We start from the raw sequence: 15,113 nt of genomic DNA on the forward strand, positions 1-15,113 counted from the left end.
TGGTATCTCTGTATTCAGGAGAAGTTGAGGAATGTGTTTTGGGGTGTCTTTTTACATATACCCATGCTGGGTGAGATAAATATCTTGGTCAAATGCCAACTTTGTATAAAAAAATGGGAAAAGTTGTCTTTTGCCAAGATATTTCTCTCACCCAGCATGGGTATATGTAAAATGACACCCCAAAACACATTCCCCAACTTCTCCCGATTACGGAGATACCAGATGTGTGACACTTTTTTGCAGCCGAGGTGGGCAAAGGGGCCCATATTCAAAAGAGCACCTTTCGGATTTCACAGGTCATTTTTTACAGAATTTGATTTCAAACTCCTTACCACACATTTGGGCCCCTAGAATGCCAGGGCAGTATAACTACCCCACAAGTGACCCCATTTTGGAAAGAAGAGACCCCAAGGTATTCGCTGATGGGCAATGTGAGTTCATGGAAGTTTTTATTTTTTGTCACAAGTTAGTGGAATATGAGACTTTGTATGAAAAAAAAATAAAAAAAAAAAATAAGCATTTTCCACTAACTTGTGACAAAAAATAAAAAATTCTAGGAACTCGCCATGCCCCTCACAGAATACCTTGGGGTGTCTTCTTTCCAAAATGGGGTCACTTGTGGGGTAGTTATACTGCCCTGGCATTTTCCAGGGGCCCTAATGTGTGGTAAGTAGGTAAATGACCTGTGAAATCCTAAAGGTGCTCTTTGGAATATGGGCCCCTTTGCCCACCTAGGCTGCAAAAAAGTGTCACACATGTGGTATCGCCGTATTCAGGAGAAGTTGGGGAATGTGTTTTGGGGTGTCATTTTACATATACCCATGCTGGGTGAGAGAAATATCTTGGCAAAAGACAACTTTTCCCATTTTTTTATACAAAGTTGGCATTTGACCAAGATATTTCTCTCACCCAGCATGGGTATATGTAAAATGACACCCCAAAACACATTCCCCAACTTCTCCTGAGTACGGCGATACCAGATGTGTGACACTTTTTTGCAGCCTAGATGCGCAAAGGTGCCCAAATTCCTTTTAGGAGGGCATTTTTAGACATTTGGATACCAGACTTCTTCTCACGCTTTGGGGCCCCTAGAATGCCAGGGCAGTATAAATACCCCACATGTGACCCCATTTTGGAAAGAAGACACCCCAAGGTATTCAATGAGGGGCATGGCGAGTTCATAGAAATTTTTTTTTTTTGGCACAAGTTAGCGGAAATTGATATTTTTAATTTTTTTCTCACAAAGTCTCCCGTTCCGCTAACTTGGGACAAAAATTTCAATCTTTCATGGACTCAATATGCCCCTCACGGAATACCTGGGGGTGTCTTCTTTCCGAAATGGGGTCACATGTGGGGTATTTATACTGCCCTGGCATTCTAGGGGCCCTAAAGCGTGAGAAGAAGTCTGGAATATAAATGTCTAAAAAATTTTACGCATTTGGATTCCGTGAGGGGTATGGTGAGTTCATGTGAGATTTTATTTTTTGACACAAGTTAGTGGAATATGAGACTTTGTAAGAAAAAAAAAAAAAAATTCTGCTAACTTGGGCCAAAAAAATATCTGAATGGAGCCTTACAGAGGGGTGCTAAATGACAGGGGGGTGATCAATGACAGGGGGGTGATCAATGACAGGGGGGTGATCAATGACAGGGGGGTGATCAATGACAGGGGGGTGATCAGGGAGTCTATATGGGGTGATAACCACAGTCATTGATCACGCCCGTGTAAGGCTTCATTCAGACGTCCGGATGCGTTTTGCGGATCCGATCCATCTATCAGTGCATCCGTAAAAATCATGCGGACATCTGAATGGAGCTTTACAGGGGGGTAATCAATGACAGGGGGGTGATCAATGACAGGGGGGTGATCAGGGAGTCTATATGGGGTGATCACCACAGTCATTGATCATGCCCCTGTAAGGCTTCATTCAGACGTCCGGATGCGTTTTGCGGATCGGATCCATCTATCAGTGCATCCGTAAAAATCATGCGGACATCTGAATGGAGCTTTACAGGGGGGTAATCAATGACAGGGGGGTGATCAATGACAGGGGGGTGATCAGGGAGTCTATATGGGGTGATCACCACAGTCATTGATCATGCCCCTGTAAGGCTTCATTCAGACGTCCGGATGCGTTTTGCGGATCGGATCCATCTATCAGTGCATCCGTAAAAATCATGCGGACATCTGAATGGAGCTTTACAGGGGGGTAATCAATGACAGGGGGGTGATCACCACAGTCATTGATCATGCCCCTGTAAGGCTTCATTCAGACGACCGGATGCGTTTTGCGGATCCGATCCATGTATCAGTGCATCCGTAAAAATCATGCGGACATCTGAATGGAGCTTTACAGGGGGGTGATCAGGGAGTCTATATGGGGTGATCACCACAGTCATTGATCATGCCCCTGTAAGGCTTCATTCAGACGTCCGGATGCGTTTTGCGGATCCGATCCATCTATCAGTGCATCCGTAAAAATCATGCGGACATCTGAATGGAGCTTTACAGGGGGGTAATCAATGACAGGGGGGTAATCAATGACAGGGGGGTGATCAGGGAGTCTATATGGGGTGATCACCACAGTCATTGATCATGCCCCTGTAAGGCTTCATTCAGACGTCCGGATGCGTTTTGCGGATCCGATCCATCTATCAGTGCATCCGTAAAAATCATGCGGACATCTGAATGGAGCTTTACAGGGGGGTAATCAATGACAGGGGGGTGATCACCACAGTCATTGATCATGCCCCTGTAAGGCTTCATTCAGACGACCGGATGCGTTTTGCGGATCCGATCCATGTATCAGTGCATCCGTAAAAATCATGCGGACATCTGAATGGAGCTTTACAGGGGGGTAATCAATGACAGGGGGGTAATCAATGACAGGGGGGTGATCAGGGAGTCTATATGGGGTGATCACCACAGTCATTGATCATGCCCCTGTAAGGCTTCATTCAGACGTCCGGATGCGTTTTGCGGATCCGATCCATCTATCAGTGGATCCGTAAAAATCATGCGGACGTCTGAATGGAGCTTTACAGGGGGGTGATCAATGACAGGGGGGTAATCAATGACAGGGGGGTGATCAGGGAGTCTATATGGGGTGATCAGGGGTGATTAGGGGTGATCAGGGGCTAATAAGGGGTTAATAAGTGATGGGGGGGGGGTGTAGTGTAGTGTAGTGGTGCTTGGTGCTACTTTACTGAGCTACCTGTGTCCTCTGGTGGTCGATCCAAACAAAGGGGACCACCAGAGGACCAGGTAGCAGGTATATTAGACGCTGTTATCAAAACAGCGTCTAATATACCTGTTAGGGGTTAAAAAAAACACATCTCCAGCCTGCCAGCGAACGATCGCCGCTGGCAGGCTGGAGATCAACTCTCTTACCTTCCGTTCCTGTGAGCGCGCGCGCCTGTGTGCGCGCGTTCACAGGAAATCTCGCGTCTCGCGAGATGACGCGTATATGCGTGACTGTGCGCAGCGCTGCCACCTCCGGAACGCGATCCTGCGTTAGGCGGTCCGGAGGTGGTTAAAAGTGCCCTGTCTGACCCAGGAAGAAGTACAGCAAGAATCAGCACTAAAGCATCAAAGGAAATGGCTGTATCATTATTTAAAAAATTAAAAAAGCACAACTTCTGACACAAATATATAGTATTTTGCAGATTACTTATTTTTTTTTACAATGTGCAGATAGTACTGTACTACTAACCCCTCCATCCATCCCTCCCTCCCCCTTCTCCACCCCCCCCTTCTCCAACCACCCAGGACCCTTACTCACATAAAACATATAATATATAAATTTTTCCCCCATGTATATATTCTATTTTTTGCCCCCTCTGTATATATATCATATATATACAGAAGGGGTAAAATGGAATATATATAGAGGGGGGGAAATGGATAAATAACATATCCATTTTCTCCCCTCTGTATATATTCAAATTTTTGCCCCCAAGGCCACTGTATATATTTGTTTGCCACTTTTTTTGGATGATTTGGCATTGTTCCGCTCTGTACTAAGTTGCAGGCTGCAGTGGGCTTCAGTTAGGTGGCACGCAAATCGCAATCCCGATACCCTCCCAGTCCCAGTTGTGATCCCGTGAGACCTCGGGTCTCGCAATGACAAGATAAGGAATAGAATTCAGCGCAGCTCAGTCGCACTTCAAATACAGGGAGTGCCCGGCCCCGGACTTATAAAAAAAAGCACTTGCAGGGCTGCAGGGCGCCACTGGAGTGGCCAGCGGGGCTCAAGAGGCAGCTGCCTTGGGCCCCCCAGGAGCAACTGGGCCCCGGGCAGCTGCCCCTTTTGCCCCGCATTAAAGATGGCCCTGAGCACTGTGTACAGTTCTGGGCTCCTGTGAACAAGGCAGACATATCAGAGCTGGAGAGGGTTCAGAGGAGGGCAACTAAAGTAATAACTGGAATAGATGGACTACAGTAACCTGAAAGATTATCAAAATTGGGGTTATTCACTTTAGAAAAAAGACGACTGAGGGGAGATCTAATAACTATGTATAAATATATCAGGGGTCAGTACAGAGATCTCTCCCATCATCTATTTTTCCCCAGGTCTGTGACTGTGACTAGGGGACATCCTCTGCGTCTGGAGAAAATAAGTTTTGTACACAAACATAGAAGAGGATTCTTTACGGTAAGAGCAGTGAGACTATCGAACTCTCTGCCTGAGGAGGTGGTGATGGTGAGTTCACTAAAAGCGTTCAAGAGGGGCCTGGATGTATTTCTGGAGTGTAATAATATTACAGGCTATAGCTACTAGAGATGGGTCGTTGATCCAGGAAGTTATTCTGATTGCCTGATTGGAGTCGGGAAGGAATTTTTTATTCCCATAAAGTGAGGAAAATTGGCTTCTACCTCACAAGTTTTTTTTGGCCTTCCTCTGGATCAACTTGCAGGATAACAGGCCGAACTGTATGGACAGATGTCTTTTTTTCGGCCTTATAAACAGTTACTATGTTTAGACCAACTTTTAATTTGTCAGTATAAATACAGTGTGTATACAGATTGGAAGAGAACCAGGGTTTTACATTTTTACATGTTAATGACCTATCCTGCAGATAGGGTATACATATCATATCAGTAGGGTCTGACACCTGGCAACTCCACCGATCAGCTGTTTGCGGCAGTGGATGGAGCTGGAAACAGAAGGCTGTATCCATTTTTTCCCTCCTTAAATGGGTAAAATTGGCTTCTACCTCACAGTTTTTTTTGCCTTTCTCTGGATAAACTTGCAGGATAACAGGCTGAACTGGGTGGACAGATGTTTTTTTCAGCCTTTTAAACTATGTGACTAATATGAGCAGTATAGTGACCTCAGATTAAAAAACAAGTAAATATACTATGTAATGTGAGTTAGTAGCCTATACCCATGTACTTAATAACTCTCCCAGAATACCTAAGAGGCTCCTAAAAGAAGGGGAGACCTTACAATGCTCTCGGATGAGCTGGCAGAGCTCCTGTGCAGCACATGGAGGGCTGATTTATCCCAAAAACAAGCCCTCCATGACCTCTAAATATATGTGATCCTGGGATGCTGCATCATCAGACTAAACCTTGGTGTCCATACATACTCTGAGGGGGCATGCTGCATCACATAAATTGGGTGTGATGCATCTCAAAATGGGTGTGACCTACATGGAAAGGGAGTGTGGACATAGAAAAGGAGCATGTCTACACTCAGAAAATTTTTGCCAGTAAGCTTAACATGTGGTACTACCAGAAGTTGGCACATATGATATTTATCCACAAGAGATTTGGAAATTTTCTTTAACCAAGAGGACTTATAGTTGACTGTAACGGATCTCCTGGCACCCCGACTGGGTACCTCCATTGATGGATGCTCCTAGTGCTTCCCGAGGACTCCAAGAACTCCACTTGACACTGTACGCACTGCCGACCCCACGGACCGCCGCAACTTGGTTGGGATCTCGCCGTCTTCTACCCACCCTAGGCCCAAGACCAGGATCTAGCTTACAGTGGGTAGAACCATGTTGTAATCCCAGGGGAGTATAATACTGATAGCAATCCCCAGAGTAAATATAGCTGTTCCCCCCACACATGAGATGAGGCTCTATGTTGAGGGTAAAACAGGAACTGACTTTATTGAAGACCAACTCAGTATATATACAGTTGCAAGAAAAAGTATGTGAACTCTTTGGAATGATATGGATTTCTGCACAAAATGGTCATAAAATGTGATCTGATCTTCATCCAAGTCACAACAATAGACAATCACAGTTTGCTTAAACTAATAACACACAAAGAATTAAATGTTACCATGTTTTTATTGAACACACCATGTAAACATTCACAGTGCAGGTGGAAAAAGTATGTGAACCCCCAGACTAATGACATCTCCAAGAGCTAATTGGAGTGAGGTGTCAGCCAACTGGAGTTTAATCAATGAGATGAGATTGGAGGTGTTGGTTACAGCTGCCCTGCCCTATAAAAAACACACACCAGTTCTGGGTTTGCTTTTCACATAAAGCATTGTCTGATGTGAATGATGCCTCGCAAAAGAGGTCTCAGAAAACCTATGATTAAGAATTGTTGACTTGCATAAAGCTGGAAAGGGTTATAAAAGTATCACCAAAAGCCTTGCTGTTCATCAGTCCATGGTAAGACAAATGGTCTATAAATGGAGAAAGTTCAGCACTGCTGCTACTCTCCCTAGGAGAGGCTGTCCTGTAAAGATGACTGCAAGAGCACAGCGCAGACTGCTCAATGAGGTGAAGAAGAATCCTAGAGTGTCAGCTAAAGACTTACAAAAGTCTCTGGCTTATGCTAACATCCCTGTTAGCGAATCTACGATACGTAAAACACTAAACAAGAATGGATTTCATGGGAGGATACCACAGAGGAAGCCACTGCTGTCCAAAAAAAAACATTGCTGCACGTTTACAGTTTGCTCAAAAGCACCTGGATGTTCCACAGCAGTACTGGCAAAATATTCTGTGGATAGATAAAACCAAAGTTGAGTTGTTTGGAAGAAACACACAACACTATGTGTGGAGAAAAAGAGGCACAGCACACCAACATCAAAACCTCATCCCAACTGTGAAGTATGGTGGTGGGGGCATCATGGTTTGGGGCTGCATTGCTGCGTCAGGGCCTGGATGGATTGCTATCATCGAAGGAAAAATTAATTCCCAAGTTTATCAAGACATTTTGCAGGAGAACTTAAGGCCATCTGTCCACCAGCTGAAGCTCAACAGAAGATGGGTGTTGCAACAGGACAACGACCCAAAGCATAGAAGTAAATCAACCACAGAATGGCTTAAACAGAAGAAAATACGCCTTCTGGAGTGGCCCAGTCAGAGTCCTGACCTCAACCTGATTGAGATGCTGTGGCATGACCTCAAGAAAACGATTCACACCAGACATCCCAAGAATATTGCTGAACTGAAACAGTTCTGTAAAGAGGAATGGTCAAGAATTACTCCTAACCGTTGTGCACGTCTGATCTGCAACTACAGGAAACGTTTGGTTGAAGTTATTGCTGCCAAAGGAGGTTCAACCAGTTATTAAATCCAAGAGTTCACATACTTTTTCCACCTGCATTGTGAATGTTTACATGGTGTATTCAATTAAAACATGGTAACATTTTATTCTTTGTGTTATTAGTTTAAGCAGACTGTGATTGTCTATTGTTGTGACTTAGATGAAGATCAGATCACATTTTATGACCAATTTGTGCAGAAATCCATATCATTCCAAAGGGTTCACATACTTTTTCTTGCAACTGTACAGTTCAAAAAGTCTAACAACATAAATCAATCAACCATGAACAGTATGCAAACAGACATCCCCTCCCAAGTGTCTTAATGAAAGAATAGGGAGAGAGGAGACACGTCTGATGGGATTATCTCCTGAGTGTATCATAGGGTGATCTACTCCTCTACACCGGAGTCGGCTACTCCTAGAGTCAACTATCTTAATCCCATCACTAACACAATCAGTGGGAGTCTCAGTGCAGAGTTAACCCTTTTTGTGTTGCTGGATTCACACCCTGCACCTTTAGTGGGCAATAGGAAATATGTGGCATATTAACTCCACACATAAATCAGGGTTCATAGTTCATTGTAACCCTGATTTATGTGTGGAGTTTATATGCCACATATTTCCTATAATTGATATGATTCATTAAGATCGATTATGCACTGATGTGCAAAATGAAGTTCATGAAGCTTGAACTCTGAGACTAGTGTGGAAGAGCTTGACTGACCTAAACAGATTCCAGATCTCCAACTTACTGTATTAAGCACCTCTTGTATGAATTACTACTTAAAGCCAACTTATACTTAAAGGGAACGTGTTCACATGTGGGATAACATTATATCTGACGATTGTGTATTGTGTTTATTTACTTTAATCGTCATTTAGTGGGGGAACTTTAGCTTCTATGATGTTTTCCATACATAACACAAACAGAAAAGAGGATGTACTGCTCCCCTATCTCTCTGCAGCATCGAGAACCCTCAGCATCGAGAACATTATAAAGCAGCACTGAGCAGGGTACCTGTGAATCCAGCACTAAACTGAAAACTTACTAGAGCCAGCAGCATCGTCTCTGAGTGTATTTATGCCTCTGTCTCCCTACATCAGCTCACACATGTGATCCTGATGCTGGCTGGTGTCAGGACCTTCTATTCAGAGCTACATCACTGATAGATTTTTCATCCTTGTAGCTGGCTCCTGCAGGCTGCTTTGGCCTGGTCAGTCCAGTAGTTATCAGTGCCAATAAGCAAACTTTGCAGTTGTCAGGTGAAGTTATGATGGGCACCATAAGAACATAATGAGTCTTGCGCATAGACTGCAATGGTAATTCGTATGATTACATGTTCAAGTCCCCTAAGGGGACTTAAAAAAAGTAAATAAAAGTAAAAAATTTAATAAAAGTCATCAAAATCTCATACACGCTCCACTGGTATCAATAAAAACTGTCACTATACAAAAAATGATTCCTCACACAGCCCCATAGACATAAAAATTTAAAGTTATGGGGGTTAGAATATGGTAATGGAAAGAAGAAATTATTTTCTTTCAAAGTATTTTTTTTTTTTTAAGCATTAAAACACAAGAAAAACTATAAAAATGTACTATTGCTGGAGTCATACTGACACGGAGAAGGTAACAGGTCAATTTTACCACATCTGGAACGCTGTAAAAAACGAAACCAATAAAATTGTGAGAAAATTGAATTTTTTTCCTCTTGCACCCCATTTGGATTTTTTTTTCAGCTTCCCACCACATTGCATGCAGTATTAAATGGCGCCATTAGAAAGTACAACTTGTCCCACGAAAAACAAGTCCTTATATGGTTATGTTAACAGAAAATAAAGTTATGGCACCAGAAAGGCAATCGGTAAAAAATGAAAAATCGCTCAGTCAAGAAGCTTTGGGTTAAGGCAATGATGAGTGGTGTGACTACGTAAAGCAACATTTGTTGCAGTGTGCACTGTGGGGGGCGCTGCAATTTTGTATTTGGGTTTGTATAAAATAAATAGAAATGATAATTATATTGTTATCATTAACCAAGCTATTTCAATGGAATGGCTTCAGCAGCAGGTGACGTGTGACTGATCCATGCAGTACTGCTGTCTGGCGCTCCTTGAAGAGACTCAGACTTATTTAAAAGGTGCTCCACTGATAAAAGACACGGACTACATGTTGTCACATTCTGCAAATGACTGGGAGACTTGTCATGGGTTATCTGTAGGTCATAGTGAGGTGGGAAGGGAAGCCAGGGGTCAAGTATGTGCACATGGCACAAATATACAAACACTGTGGTGACAAGGCAAAGACAAGAGCACTCAATACTTTCAATACAGAGGTCTCCATGCTGCCGCTGGTAGCTCATGCATGTCTAAGGAAGATATCAAGAACTGGATACTTTTATGTATTACATTAAGGGTCCATTCACACGTCTGTATGCGTTTTGCGGATTCGCAAATTGCAGATCCGCAAAACACGGACACCGGCAATGTGTGTTCCGCATTTTGCGGACCGCACTTCGCCGGCACTCTCATAGAAAATGCCTTTTCTTGTCCGCAATTGCGGACAAGAATAGGAAATGTTCTATTTTTTTTGCGGAATGGAAGTGCGGATCCGCAAATGAGGATACAGACAGCACATTCCGGCCCCATTGAAAATGAATGGTTCCGCACCTGTTCCGCAAAATTGCAGAACGGATGCGGACCCATTTTGCGGACGTGTGAATGGACCCTAATGCCAATGCAGCAATGGGGAACAGAATTATATAATTCTAAAAAGAATAAATATGGCATGAAAAGCAATAAAATCGTACAATTCTTTACACTGTTTAACCTCTTAATGACCATTGATACACCTTCTGTCATCCTAGCACTGGTGTCTTGCAGCACTGAGGTCCTGGGTTTGAATCTGACCAAGGACAACATCTGCATGGAGTTTGTATGTTCTCCCCGTGTTTGTGTGAGTTTCCTCCGGGTACTCCGGTTTCCTCCCACACTCCAAAGACATACTGATAGGGCCCTTAGATTGTGAGCCCTATTGGGGACAGCTTGATGTTAATGTCTGTAAAGCGCTGCGGAATATAGTAGTGCTATATAAGTGCATAAAATAAATAAATACTGCCTGGTAGGGGTGATCATGCTGATTGCAATGACCTCTGTCTTGCAGCAATCCTAAATACTACGTTTATGCTATGAGGTGGTTGGACAACTAAGTGGCGTGTCTAGCTCCTCAGAGCATCATTTCACTTCAGCCTTTCAGTCTAGCGTTTTTTGAGGATCCATCATGGATCTACAAAACGTTTCCGTTACTAAAATACAACCGCATTGAATCCGTCATGAACGGATCCGGTTGTATTATGTCTTCTATAGCCATGACGGATCAGTCTTGAACACCATTGAAAGTCAGTGGGGGAAGGATCAGTATTCTATTGTGCCGGATTGTGTCAGAGAAAATGGATCCGTCCCCATTGACTTGCATTGTGTGCCAGGACGGATCCGTTTGGCTCCACTTCGTCAGGCGGACAGACGTTTTGGTGTCCGCCTCCAGAGCGGAATGGTGACTGAACGGAGGCAAAGTGATGCATTCTGAGCGGATCCTTATCCATTCAGAATGCATTAAGGGCAAAACTGATCCGTTTTGGACCGCTTGTGAGAGCCCTGAACGGATCTCACAAACAGTAGATCTTATTCAGCTGCCCCGACTATTGAGATCCAAAATGAGTCGATAAAACTCTTGCTGGCATGTGCATGAGATTTCAGGGCCGAGCATCAAAACAGTGATGACAGCATAAAAGATCTACACCTAGATATGTCATAATAGTATATTTTTGACTTTTTACGATTGAAAGCCACTCTTGTCTCGTTGTTAAGTAGGTGGAGCTAAGCATAAGGGTAGGGGGCCACCACAGCCCGATACAGTAACAATAATTTACACCAGAAAACTGGCATAACATCTAACTGAACTGAGCTTATATACTAAGGACATGTAGTTTGTCCGAAACGCGTTTACAGTCGGGGTGCTGTGATTATTTGTATGTGCTTGCTGTACTCAAGAATAAAGGATCATCACAGCTTTTAAGAACGGTGCTGGTTTTTACTTTATGAACTGAGCTTATAGCTGCCATTGATGTAACAAGTATATGCACATCTCAATAAACTTGCCTCATCTTATTCCCTCTGAATTCTTGCTAAGAATGGTATATGAAATGTCAGTCGTTATTAAATGTGCACCAATGTATATTACAAAATTTATAAAATGAGCAGTGATGGTCAGTTCGCAGTGTTCGCCAGTGAACACATGCGGGCTGCCATCTTTAGTAAGGTAGACTCACCCGGCCGGCGATGCACAGGTAAGCCCTTACCTGTGCCTGTGACGGGAGCCGGTCTGAAATCAAATGCGGTCACCGGGAGCAGGCAGTTCCGAGAACAGCTGCGGGGGGCCTTCATCGGGCTGTTCTCGGAACTGCCTGCTCCCGGTGACTGCATTTGATTTCAGACCGGCTCCCGGCACAGGCACAGGTAAGGGCTTACCTGTGCATCGCCGGACGGGTGAGTCTACCTTACTAAAGATGGCAGCCCGCATGTGTTCGCTGGCGAACACTGCGAACTGACCATTACTGAAAATGAGTAAGGCAGGCCATACAAATGATGTACTATGGGGGCGGGGGAGGTGGGCTTCCAGCTATTTCCAGGTGGCAGATGTCAGGGGAGATATTGGCCAGTAGAATTTCAACCACCCAATCTTTCTGTTTCTTGAGTTTTCTCCCCTTTTCTGACTCAGGACATATACTGTACATGCTTAGCCAAGCATGCATGTGTATGGTGAGGTTAACTGAGATAGCTGTCAGATTTTGGCCAACAGCTACCTAATGTGTGTGGCCAAGGGTCACTTACCTTTCATTTCCTAGAGGTTTCTCCCTCAGGTTCTTTCCTTCTGTTCTGAGTTTTAAAGTATGAGTCAGGTATAAAGTTATTAGTTGGAGGCATAAAATGAGAATATTTTAAAAAAAAATTCACTGCTATCATTTTGTGGCTGGCTCTGAGGTAAAAATTGCATACAATTATATACAATTGTTTTTATCTGTTAAGAAAACCGTCCACGTTCAAAGTGGCCAGACTGATACATGTGGTAATAATTCTGAAATACACTGGTAAATGCAAAATCCAAAAAGTGTCTTCCAGAATCACGGAATAGCCTCAGCTTCATGCAAAATGATAATCTTTTTCTTCAGATATTTTATCGTACCTCCCGCCGCAGTCATGGTAGCTCAGTGTTGTATGTATATCAATGTTTACCTCTGTCTCTTCTCTACTTGGAAGTTCTTTTTCCAAAGCCATTCAACTTTTCTCAAAATCATCTTGTCTGCTGCCATTCCATATCTTCTCTTGTCTGAAAATGAACCCATGACACATTTGCGTCTTAATCTACTTTCACACTGGCGTTTTGGCTTTCTGTTTGTGAGATCCATTTCAGGGCTCTCACAAAACGGATCAGTTTTGCCCTAATGCATTCTGAATGGAAAAGGATCCACTCACGAAACTAAGCCAAACAGATCCATCCTGGCAAGTCAATGGGGACGGATCAGTTTTCTCTGACACAATCTGACACAATAGAAAACGGATCCGTCCTCCATTGACTTTCAATGGAGTTCATGACGGATCCGTCTTGGCTATGTTACAGATAATACAAACGGATCAGTTCATGACGGATGCATGCGGTTGTATTATTGTAACTGATCCGTTTTTGAAGATCCATGACCGATCCGCCCAAAATGCGAGTATGAAAGTAGCCTTAAAAATAAAAGCCACCTCATTTCCACCCAAAATGTAAAATGAGCTTCTCAGTATGCCTGTCACTTAGTAATTGATAGAACATGCGGACACAATTGCCCATTTCCGAGACGCTCATTCATAGAATTTGGATATTTAAAATAGTTTATTGCACATTTTTATGTAAATAATCCTGTGTCCGACATGGTTTTCTATCTGTTCGTTATCAGGTCCATCTTGTGCCAGACATACCCCAGTTATGATCACATAGTAAGCATAAAGAATGAATTATCTACTTGACCTTACGAGCATTCACTTGGCTTTTTGAACTCTGTTCAACAACTGCACTAGATGTTTTGCAAGAGTCTCTTCTACCTTTGATTTCTTCATTTGTTCTGCACTCTGCAATCTACATATTGCTTGTTCTTTGTCTCCTGCGCTTGCAGACTTTGACAGTGCCTATTTCATTTCATTACCAATTCTAATCTTATAATTTACTTTATCTTGGTAGCATTCAGGAATCATCATTGCCACTCAGCAGACTCTTGTTCTTGCTTTCTTTGCTATGCTTTATTGTAGTGGCCTGCATGCTGTATTCTGATGCTTTTTTTAGACTTCAGGAGGTGTCTGCTCTTCATCCCAATAAAGCTTGTAACACAGCTACCAACATTACTTTAAGGTCCATATCACGATACAAAACTTTAAAACAATTATACAATTCCTCAGGCTGGTTTTTAATTACAGCATACATTAAACACCATTAAGTTGAGTAATTTTTTTTAAATATATGACATTAGAGAGTACTAATGCTACAATACAAACTGTCCTACAGTTCGACGCAGTATTCACAGTTCTGCTGGTTTACGTTGGACATGACACTGCCGACAAAGTTGATACCTTAGCGACGTACTGTAGTTGAGATCCTATAATGTTGGCTCATTTTCCTACATCACATTTCTATATTTCACTTCTCAGAATGAAAATTACCACAGCAAGCTCTTAGCAAACATAAATTAAAGATCAATAAGGACTTTGAGATTTCAGCTCTGAAGTAGAAATGTGAATGCAGCTCTGAGGCAAAAAATCCATACAGACCCAGCCCTGCTTAGATATTAGAGGTGAATACAACTGCATTTATACTAGGCAATCCATTTTGAGCTAATCTTTCCTATTGTCCACTGAGTAAGGGCTCTTTCACACCTGCGTTCTTTTCTTCCGGCATAGAGTTCCGTCGTCGGGGCTCTATGCCGGAAGAATCCTGATCAGGATTATCCTAATGCATTCTGAATGGAGAGTAATCCGTTCAGGATGCATCAGGATGTCTTCAGTTCCGGTACGGAACGTTTGTTGGCCGGAGAAAATACCGCAGCATGCTGCGCTTTTTGCTCCGGCCAAAAATCCGGAACACTTGCCGCAAGGCCGGATCCGGAATTAATGCCCATTGGAAGGCATTGATCCGGATCCGGCCTTAAGCTAAACGTCGTTTCGGCGCATTGCCGGAGCCGACATTTAGCTTTTTCAGAGTGGTTACCATGGCTGCCGGGACGCTAAAGTCCTGACAGCCATGGTAAGTGTAGCGGGGAGCAGGGGAGTGACGTCAGGGCGCCCCAAGCGCATGGATCACGTGATCCATGTGATCACGTCATCCATGCGCATGGGGCGCTCTGACGTCATTCTGGAGCGCCCCGGGAGCCGCACGGACTGTAAGTATACTGTTCCCCCGCTCCCCACTACTACTATGGCAACCAGGACCTTAATAGCGTCCTGGGTGCCATAGTAACACTGAAAGCATTTGGAAGACGGTTCCGTCTTCAAATGCTTTCAGTACA

The sequence above is a fragment of the Bufo bufo genome, chromosome 4, assembly GCF_905171765.1.
Source record: "Bufo bufo chromosome 4, aBufBuf1.1, whole genome shotgun sequence".
Lineage (NCBI taxonomy): Eukaryota > Metazoa > Chordata > Amphibia > Anura > Bufonidae > Bufo > Bufo bufo.